Source organism: Piliocolobus tephrosceles, chromosome 12 (assembly GCF_002776525.5).
Source record: "Piliocolobus tephrosceles isolate RC106 chromosome 12, ASM277652v3, whole genome shotgun sequence".
In the NCBI taxonomy this organism is placed as follows: Eukaryota; Metazoa; Chordata; class Mammalia; order Primates; family Cercopithecidae; genus Piliocolobus; species Piliocolobus tephrosceles.
In genome coordinates this window covers 94113167-94124422 of record NC_045445.1, presented here as the reverse complement: position 1 = coordinate 94124422, position 11256 = coordinate 94113167, and the positions used below count along the sequence as shown (strand labels likewise).

Genomic DNA, 11256 nt, shown 5'->3' with positions numbered 1-11256 from the left:
GCCAAGGTGGGAGGATCACTTGAGCCCAGGAATTCAAGACCAGCCTGAGCAACACAGTGAGACCACTGCCTAAAAACATAAATCAATCAATTGCCCAGGTGTGGTGTCCACACATGTAGTACCAGCCACTCAGGGGAACTGCTTCTTGAGGATTGCTTGAGCCCAGGAGATCGAGGTTTGCAGTGAGGTATGGTCATGCCATTGCCCTCCAGCCTGGGTGACTGAGCGACATCCTGTCTGAAGAAAAGCATTTATAAATATAGATATGAAAATAATTTAGTTCTTTCACAAAAGGTCTTTCTGAGACACGTCCTCCACTAAGGGTGATATGGGACTGTCTGTTCCCAAAGTTTCTGGATGCATGAGAATGGTTGGGCAAGAGACAAAACAAAACAAAACAAAACAAAACAAAACAAAACAAAAAGATCTCTCAAGTCCCTTTTTTTATGTTCCTGAGACCCTGTGGATGTGAGTCTGGGGACAGCAGGAAAACCCTGTCTGACCCTGCATGTGCCTGACTTAATAGTGTGCATGCCCCTTGCTGGGCAAGTCCTTTGCTGCTCATGTGCCTTAGTGTCTGTCTCCTGTCCCTGCAGAGCCCTGACAGATGGTGACTTTTTTATTTTATTTATTTTTTATTGTTTTTAGATGGAGTCTCGCTCTGTTGCCCAGGCTGGCGTGCAGTGGTGTGATCTTGGCTCACTGCAAACTCCACCTCCCAGGTTCTAGCAATTCTTCCTCAGCCTCCCGAGTGACTGGGACTACAGGTGCATGCCACCACGCCCGGCTAATTTTTTGAATTTTAGGAGAGATGGGATTTCAACGTGTTGCCCAGGCTGTTCTCGAAATCCTGAGCTCAGACATCTGTCTGCCTCGGGCTCCCAAAGTGTTAGGATTACAGGCGTGAGCCACTGGGCCTGGCGACAGATGGTGACTTCTTTTGTTCTTGCCAACTAGGATCCAGCCGGTAGGTGCGCAGATCATTCCTCCCAGAAGTTGAAGGGGGAGTGAGCGTGAGGAGGGGCGGGTGGTCTTTGCGTGCATCCGGCGACTGGATCCATGGCCATGTAGAGAAAAGGGTTGTGAAGTGGTCATTCTTCTACTAAAAGGCAGTGATGCTGCCATGGCCTCGTCGTCGTGGGGAGACCAGACAAGGGAGGAAGGAGGGCCCTGGAGGGGAGGAGGGTCAGCTGAACATGGAGCGAGTTGTGAAGGGATACACTATTTGAGGTCTTTGAGTCCCTAGAGCATATGAATCTGCCCACAGAGGACGGACTCCAACCTCCTTAGTGGGGACCTGGGGAGAGGAGGACTGGACGTGGCAGGACAAGGAGGGGCAACTCAGCCCACAGGACAAAGTCAGATCTCACTGCGCATGCTTCTTGGGTGGCCGCCTCAGTGCGCATGTTCACTAGGCTTCTTCTGTTCGACCTCTTTGCAGCACGTTGCAAACGCTCTGGAGCTGAGAGGGTGTGAGGGTTGCTTTCCTGCTGTCTGAACTCTTCTCCCCTACCGAAACGTAACGGGTAGGTCCGCAGGGCAGTCCTTCCGGGAGGTGAAGTGAGAATGAGTGTGAGGAGGAGCCAGTAAGCTTCTAAATGGGTCAGGCTGCGTGGTCCCTGGCTCAGAGGTAGAAGTGCCTCAACGTCGTCATCCTTCTCATGCGGCACCAGGGCCATGGGCCTTCTGGTCTTGGCAGGGCCACAACTAGGGAGGAAGGAGGGCCACGGAGTGGAGGGGGGTCAGGCGGAGACGGGGCGACTGCTGGGGTTGCTGTTGGAGGTATCTGAGTCCTGGAAGCATCTGGAACCCCCAACAAAGGACAGATTCCAGACTCCTAGGTGGGGAGTCTGGGTGGGTGGGAAGGAATGGGAAGGGACGAAGTGCATGGTAAGGAAGGAGCCTAGAAACTGGGAATGCCGCGGGCTGGTGACCACAGCCCTGAGGTCTGTAGAGTGCCTGGCAGAGGTGGCCCGTGAGGAGCACCCAGCGCTGTGTCCCAATTTCTGAACTCCACCATGGAGGTTTGAATGGGCGGGGCTCTGCATTTCAACAAAATTTGATTTTAGGGGGCAAATGGGCTTAGCAAATGGGTGTGTGAGAAAAGTAGTTGTCACTCAAATTTTAATTCTCTAGCTGTATTTTCCTAAATGTCTCCGTGATGGAGAGTTCAATTGTGACACCAAAAACCTTATCAGAAATTTCCTGAGTCTTTGCCAGGAGCCTTAAGACATTGCTGTGCTAGCTTGACCAACATAAGTAGCTTTGTAAGCATACGATTCAGAAGACATACACACACATTTGTCCCTGGGACTTACTTTCAAAATTTTTCCAAATTAAAAAAAAAAATTACAAGTTAACATTTGTCCATAAAAGTGGCCAAATATAGCTATCCTCTCAAGTGCATTTTCCTAATCACGAAATTCTGTTTGCAGAGGGAAATATGAGGTACCAAGGAAGATCAACATATAGGCCTATACCAAGATGAAGTTTATGACCTTCTGAGCTGACTGTGCCTCTGCTTGTGAGGGCCTTAACGTTCAATATTTTCTATTAGCAGAACGTTATTTTTGTGATAGTGTTATTAAACTAGTATACATACACTGGTAAAAGGTCTTCCGTGCTGATAAAAAAATGATCATGGCATCTCATGAAGGACAGACTAATCCAAGAGGATTATGTTCTGGTTTTGTCTGAATAGATGATCTTCTGTTCCCCGGTTTTTTGCCCATGACTTCCTTCTCATGCTTATTGATAACTGATTGCACACATCTCTACCAAGATAGATTAAAATGGCTACCAAAGCCCTTAAAGGTAACTGTCTTAGAGTAAACTCTCTGTGGGAAGAGTAACTTTATGAAACATTAAGAATATGAAATAGTGTTGGAGAAATGTCTTTAGACTTATGATCAGAAGTATCTATGTATTCTGTATACTTATATTATTGAGATGTATGTCAGTGTATTTGCACACACTCACCGCTTCTGGTCCTGGGAGCCCAGTCATGAAGAGTCTCAAGAAGAGGAACCACTAACTGAAAGTCGGGATCCTACACCTGGTCAAGAAAGAGAAGAAGATCAGGGTGCAGCTGAGATTCAAGGTGCTGGGAAGGGAAGAAAAAATGTCTGTGGGAAGGGGAGGAGGCCTATGTGTGCATCACACATTATGCCATGACCAGTAAGGGGAGGAAAGAAAACATTAGGAAAGGATCGCAAACATTTGCTGAAATTTGGCTGTAAAAGTGAAGAGTATAGTTTGCAGTCTTACGCAGTCTCTGGATATAATGAATCTTCTCTTTTTCTTTGCGATCTACTTTGTATGCTTGCAAATACAGTCCTTGCTAAATTAGAACTTAGGTGACCACAGCCTTGAGTTCTGTAGAGTGCTTGGTAGAGGTGTCCAATGAGGAGCACCCGGCACTATGTTGCAACTTCTCAACTCCACCCTGGAGATTCAAATGGGAGGGGCTCTGCATTCCAACAAAACTTGATTTTTGAAACCATCTGATGTAAGAAAATGTACATTATTTCACTAGTGTAATTTGATCTTCTTAGAATGTTGTATCATCTTCTCAGCTGTGGTGTCCACAGCGTTGTATGCACCCTTTAATAGCGTGTAGAGTGCCAAGTCACCCTACCTTGTAACACCCTGAATAAAGCCTATTTGCATAGGGATGTTAGTCCCATTTTATAAATAAGAAAACTGAGGCTCATGGGTTGAGGTTTACCAAAGAACACTTGAGTCATGGAGACAGAATTCATATTTCATTTCAAGGTTTATTCATATTTCAAGATGATGATTCCTCCTATCATCTATGTTGTAAGAGAAAGTGACTGGTTTTGCTTAAGATGCATAATACTCAAATATGGCTGCACTATAAGGTACTTCAGTATTGGCTCAGGACAAAACATGGTTCAGTGAAGCAGGATAGAAATTCCAGAAAAGAGCTCAATGAATGACAGCCACCGTTTCCTTTCATTGGTGTTTTTGACAGTATGTTTGGTAAAAGTTGGATAATTCAGGACACTGGCATATGGATAGCTATATTAGTATGATTTTGAGGGACTTTTAAAAGTTGTTTAAACACTTTTATAATTAGAAAACTTAAAGTGCCATAAGATCATCATGAAACAGAAATTGTTTCCTCAACAGGTAGCATTTTCAAAGTAAACACTGACAGAATTTGGGCCATGGATTATTTAGCAATTCACTGTTAAGGGGTTTCCAGAATATGGTTGTCCGTAATGCTGGTTTGTTTATTTATTTATTTATTTTAAATTATACTTTAAGTTCTGGGATGTATGTGCAGAATGTGCAGGTTTGTTACAGAGGTATACACATGCCATGATGGTTTGCTGCACCCATCAACCTGTAATCTACATTGGGTATTTCTTCTAATATTCTCCCTCCCTTAGCGCCCCCAGCCCCCAACAGGCCCTGGTGTGTGATGTTCCCCTCCCTGTGTCCATGTGTTCTCATTGTTCAACTCCCACTTATGAGTTAGAACATGCAGCGTTTGGCTTTCTTTTCCTGTCTTAGTTTGCTGAGAATGATGGTTTCCAAAGGACATGAACTCATCCTTTTTTTTATGGCTGTGTAGTATTCCATGGTGTATATGTGCCACATTTTCTTTATCCAGTCTATCATTGATGGGCATTTGGGTTGATTCTGAGTCTTTGCTATTGTGAATAGTGCTGCAATAAACATATGTGTGCATGTTTCTTTATAGTAGAATGATTTATAATCCTTTGGGCGTATACCCAGTTATTTATTTGCACTCAACTTCCTGTACTCTCACTGTGGGACAGTGATTTTGCTGTTGTTGTTGGTACTTTATTCTCATTGAGATTCATCTATGGAAAGTTACATATAGGGCCGTTGGACCTAAGCATAACTTTAATTAATTTTAACCAGAAAATTTTCAAGTTACTTCAACAAGGGATGGGTGTCACGACTGTATGACTTGTCATAAGCCAGCCAATACATTGATGTAAACTTTCAGAAAATTACATTTAAGTTATGATTAAAATGCTATTTATGTGGCAGACTTCAGATATCTTAGATAGTTGATACTTGCTATTCATAATACACAATGGTAACATATGGATAATGTAGGTGTAGTGTGGTTTATCCTTAGATTGTCATTTAAAATAAGATTTCAGGCCAGGACCAGTGCCTCATGTATATAATCCCAAAACATTGGGAGGATAAGGCCAGTAGATCCCTTGAGCCCAGGAGATTGAGGCCAGCCTGGGCAATACAAGGAAACCCCATCTCTACCAAAAAATACAAAAATTATACTTGGTGGTGGCATTCACCTGTAGGCTCAGCTACTCATGAGGCTTAGACAGGAGGATCCGTTGAGCCCAGAAGGTTGGGCCTGCAGTGGGCCAAGGTGGTACCACTGTACTGCAGCCTGAACAGAGTGAGACCCTGTCTCAAAAAACAATTAAATACATAAGATAAGACTTCATAATACGAGAAAACGAAATTGTAACATTTTTGCATCACATTTGTTATGACACTAGCCTACAGGCTTTTATTTCATAATGCTGAGGAAAAGAATATTATCATTTCCTTATTTATATTTTATGTTTGTCTGCTTCAGTTGATACTTTTTGCATTTTTAAGTGTCTGACCTGGAAGCTGATCTCCAAGAGCTGTCTTAGTCAAAGACTGGAAATGAATGCAGAGATGATCCTGATGTCAAGGGGAAGATTCTGCCAAAACTAGAGCATTTTAAAATGCCAGAAGCAGGTACATTATCCATTAAATGCAAAATTAGGTGTTTTCTGTTTTCTACAAAATTATACTTTTGATAGTAGAAAGAGAGAATATTAGTGCCCCTTTAAAAACAGAACTCAAACGCAGACTTTCTTTGAAAGGTAGTTCAGACCCTGAATGCCTGACTGCAAGACTTAAACACTATCAGATACAGAAACAAATTGGGTCAAAGCCATATTGAATCCTCAAATGTGAAAGGATTTTCTTCTGAGTATAACCAACAGCTAACAATTTTCGAATTAGTTTTTAATTTCTGCTTTTAAAAAATACATTGTAATACCATTTGTAATACCAGTTTGTGTGAAATGTGCTGAGAACTGAAGAGGATTCTAGTACCAGCTCTACCATAATTTGTGAGATTCTTAATGAATCCCATAAATTCTACACCCACGTTTGCTCTTATTGAAAATAATGAATGAACATCAGATTAAATTATATTTCAGTGCTGATTTCTGCATGCTGTGGTTTTGTTGGATAGAATACAAAGATACTCGACTTTCATGATTTGTTTATCATAATAATCAGCTTCAGTTCAATTATAATATCTGAGTTGAGACTTCATTGCTCCTAAGAAAATCATGGGGAAGGGGGGGGGGGGAGGGATTGCATTGGGGAGTTATACCTGATATAAATGATGAATTGATGGGTGCTGACGAGTTGATGGGTGCAGCACACCAACATGGCACATGTATACATATGTAACAAACCTGCACGTTATGCACATGTACCCTAGAACTTAAAGTATAATAAAAAAAAAAAGAAAAAAAAAAGAAAATAAACAACCACTCTGCTTGATATTTGTTTCTCTATATGGAGACCTTAATGACTGTTCTTGGATTTTGTCAACTTCTGAATTCTGTGGCTCTTAGTGAAGCCTTGAATATCTGAATAATAGAATGGCAGGAGACAGGTTTCTGTGGCCCATGAAGTAGGGAGAATGCATGTAGGTTAGTGAGCATGCTCCTTGCCCTACTGTTAGTCTTCATGAGCTACTGTGTGTAATTAGATTGAAGACACATATGATAGAATCACCTCTAACTGTATCATAGATCACATATCACAAATTTCTGTCTTGAGATATCAGTTAACATGATCTAAAGTTTAAAGTCCAGGGGCACGCCCAGATGGCCATGTAGGAAAAGCTCCAGCCTCCAGCTCCCATCGTGAGCGACACAGAAGACGGGTGAGTTCTGCATTTTCAACTGAGGTACCGGGTTCATCTCACTGGGGCATGTCGGACAGTTGGTGCTGGCCTGCGGGTGCAGCCTGACCAGGGAGAGCTGAAGCAGGGCGAGACATTATCTCACCTGGGAAGTGCAAGGGGGAGGGGAATTCCTTTTCCTAGCCTAAGGAAATTGAGACACACAACACCTGGAAAATCGGGTAACTCCTACCCTAACACTGTGCTTTACCAATGGTCTTAGCAAATGGCACACCAGGAGATTATATCCCACACTTGGTCCAGAGGGTACCATGCCCATGGAGCCTCCCTCATTGCTAGCACAGCAGTCTGAGATCTGACTGCAAGGCAGCAGCGAGGCTGAGGGAGGGGCGCCTGCCATTGCTGAGGCTTAAGTAGGTAAACAAAGCCGCTGGGAAGCTCGAATTGGGTGGAACCCACCACAGCTCAAGGAGGCCAGCCTGCCTCTGTAGACTCCACCTCTGGGGACAAGGCATAGCTAAACAAAAAGCAGCAGAAAGTTCGGCAGAGGTAAATATCCCTGTCTGACCGCTTTGAAGAGAGCAGTGGATCTCCCAGCATGGAGATTGAGATCTGAGAACAGACAGACTGCCTGCTCAAGTGGGTCCCTGACCCCTGAGTAGCCTAACTGGGAGACATGCCCCACTAGGTGCAGACTGACACCTCACACTTCACAAGGCTGCGTACACCCCTGAGACGAAGCTTCCAGAGCAAGAATCAGACAGCAACACTCGTTGTTCAGAAACATTCTATCTTCTGCAGCCTCCGCTGCTGATAGCCAGGCACACAGGGTCTGGAGTAGACCTCAAGCAAACTCCAACAGACCTACAGCTGAGGGTCCTGACTGTTAGAAGGAAAACTAAAAAACAGAAAGGACACCCACACCAAAACCCCACCAGTATGTCACCATCATCAAAGACCAAAGGCAGATAAAACCACAAAGATGGGGAAAAAGCAGTGCAGAAAAGCTGGAAATTCAAAAAATCAGAGTGCATCTCCCCCTCCAAAGGAACGCAGCTCATCGCCAGCAACGGAGCAAAGCTGGATGGAGAATGACATTGATGAGTCAACAGAAGAAGGATTCAGTCAATCAAACTTCTCAGAGCCAAAGGAGGAACTACGTAACCAGCGCAAAGAAACTAAAAACATTGAAAAAAGATTTGACGAATGGCTAATTAGAATAACCAATGTAGAGAAGTCCTTAAAATAACTGATAGAGATGAAAACCGAAACACAAGAACTACGTGACAAATGCACAAGCTTCAGTAATTGAGTCGATCAACTGCAAGAAAGAGTATCAGCGATTGAAGATCAATTGAATGAAATGAAGCGAGAAGAGAAGTGTAGAGAAAAAAGAGTGAAAAGAAATGAACAAAGCCTCCAAGAAATATGGGATTATGTGAAAAAACCAAATCTACATCTGATTGGTGTGCTTGAAAGTGACAGGGAAAATGGAACCAAGTTGGAAAACACTCTGCAGGATATCATCCAGGAGGACTTCCCCAACCTAGTAAGGCAGGCCAACATTCAAATTCAGGAAATATAGAGAACACTACAAAGATACTCCTTGAGAAGGGCAACTCCAAGACACATAATTGTCAGATTCATCAAAGTGGAAATGAAGGAAAAAATGTTAAGGGCAGCCAGAGACAAAGGTCGGGTTACCCACAAAGGGAAGCCCATCAGACTAACAGCAGATCTCTCAGCAGAAACTCTCCAAGCCAGAAGAGAGTGAGGGCCAATGTTCAACATTCTTAAAGCAAAGAATTTTCAACCCAGAATTTCATATCCAGCCAATCTAAGTTTCACAAGTGAAGGAGAAATAAAATCCTTTACAGACAAGCAAATGCATAGAGATTTTGTCACCACCAGGCCTGCCTTACAAGAGATCCTGAAGGAAGCACTAAACATGGAAAGGAATAATAGGTACCAGCCATTGCAAAAACATGCCAAAATGTAAAGTCCATTGATGCAGGGAAGAAACTGCATCAACTAATGAGCAAAATAACCAGCAAATATCATAATGACAGGATCAAGTTCACACATAACAATATTAACCTTAAATGTAAATGGACTAAATGGTCAAATTAAAAGACACAGACTGGCAAATTGGATAAAGAGTCAAGACGCATCAGTTTGCTGTATACAGGAGACCCATCTCACATGCAGAGACACACATAGGCTCAAAATAAAGGGATGGAGGAAGATCTACCAAGAAAATGGAAAACAAAAGAAGCAGGGGTTGCAATCTTTGCTCTGATAAAACAGACTTTAAACCATCAAAGATCAAAAGAGACAAAGAAGGCCATTACATAATGGTAAAGGGATCAATTCATCAGGAAGAGCTAACTATCCTAAATATATATGCACCCAATACAGGAGCACCCAGATTCATAAAGCAAGTCCTTAGAGACTTACAAAGAGACTTAGACTCCCATACGATAATAATGGGAGACTTTAACACCCCACTGTCAACATTAGACAGATCAACGAGACAGAAAGTCAACAAGGATATCCAGGAATTGAACTCATATCTGCACCAAGCGGACCTAATAGACATCTACAGAACTCTCCACTCCAAATCAACAGAATATACATTCTTCTCAGCACCACATCACACTTATTCCAAAATTGACCACATCATTGGAAGTAAAGCACTCCTCAGCAAATGTACAAGAATAGAAATTATAACAAACTGTCTCTCAGACCACAGTGCAATCAAACTAGAACGCAGAACTAAGAAACTCAAATAAAACGTCTCAACTACATGGAAACTGAACAACCTGCTCCTGAATGACTACTGGGTACATAACGAAATGAAGGCAGAAATAAAGATGTTCTTTGAAAACAATGAGAACAAAGATACAACGTACCAGAATCTCTGGGACACATTCAAAACAGTGTGTAGAGGGAAATTTAGAGCACTAAATGTCCACAAGAGAAAGCAGGAACGATCTAAAATTGACACCCTAACATCCCAATTAAAAGAACTAGAGAAGCAAAAGCAAACACATTCAAAAGCTAGCAGAAGGCAAGAAATAACTAAGATCAGCGCAGAACTGAAGGAGATAGAGACACAAAAAACCCTCCAAAAAAATCAGTGAATCCAGGACCTGGGTCTTTGAAAAGATCAACAAAATTGATAGACCGCTAGCAAGACTCATAAAGAAGAAAAGAGAGAAGAATCAAACAGATGCATTAAAAAATGATAAAGGGGATATCACCACTGACCTCACAGAAATACAGACTACCATCAGAGAATACTATAAACACCTGTATGCAAATAAACTAGAAAACCTAGAAGGAATGGATAATTTCCTGGATATTTACACTCTCCCAAGACTAATCCAGGAAGAAGTTGAATCCCTGAATAGACCAATAGCAGGCTCCGAAATTGAGGCAACAATTAATAGCCTACCCACTAAAAAAAGTCCAGGACGAGATGGATTCACAGCTGAATTCTACCAGAGGTACAAGGAGGAGCTGGTACCATTCCTTCTGAAACTATTCCAATCAATAGAAAAAGAGGAAATCCTCCCTAACTCATTTTATGAGGCCAACGTCATCCTTATACCAAAGCCTGGCAGAGACACAACAAAAAAAGAGAATTTTAGACCAATATCCCTGATGAATATCGATGCAAAAATCCTCAATAAACTACTGGCAAACCGGATTCAGCAGCACATCAAAAAGCTTATCCACCATGATCAAGTGGGCTTCATCCCTGGGATGCAAGGCTGGTTCAACATTCGCAAATCAATAAACGTAATCCAGCATATAAACAGAATCAAAGCCAAGAACCACATGATTATCTCAATGGATGCAGCAAAGGCTTTTGACAAAATTCAACAGCCCTTCATGCTAAAAACGCTCAATAAATTCGGTATTGATGGAACGTACCTCAAAATAATAAGAGCTATTTATGACAAACCCACAGCTAATATCATACTGAATGGGCAAAAACTGGAAAAATTCCCTTTGAAAACTGGCACAAGACAGGGATGCCCTCTCTCACCACTCCTATTCAACATAGTGTTGGAAGTTCTGGCTAGGGCAATCAGGCAAGAGAAAGAAATCAAGGGTATTCAGTTAGGAAAAGAAGAAGTCAAATTGTCCCTGTTTGCAGATGACATGATTGTGTATTTAGAAAACCCCATCGTCTCAGCCCAAAATCTTCTTAAGCTGATAAGCAACTTCAGCAAAGTCTCAGGATACAAAATTAATGTGCAAAAATCACAAGCATTCTTATACACCAGTAACAGACAAGCAGA

The 11256-nt window shown here is 42.4% G+C and overlaps 1 pseudogene; it reads left to right on the top strand.

Annotated features, from left to right (window-relative positions):
* The first annotated feature begins 2443 nt into the window (after positions 1 to 2443).
* Positions 2444 to 11256, top strand: part of LOC111535624 — an 86462-nt pseudogene continuing 77649 nt past the window's right edge.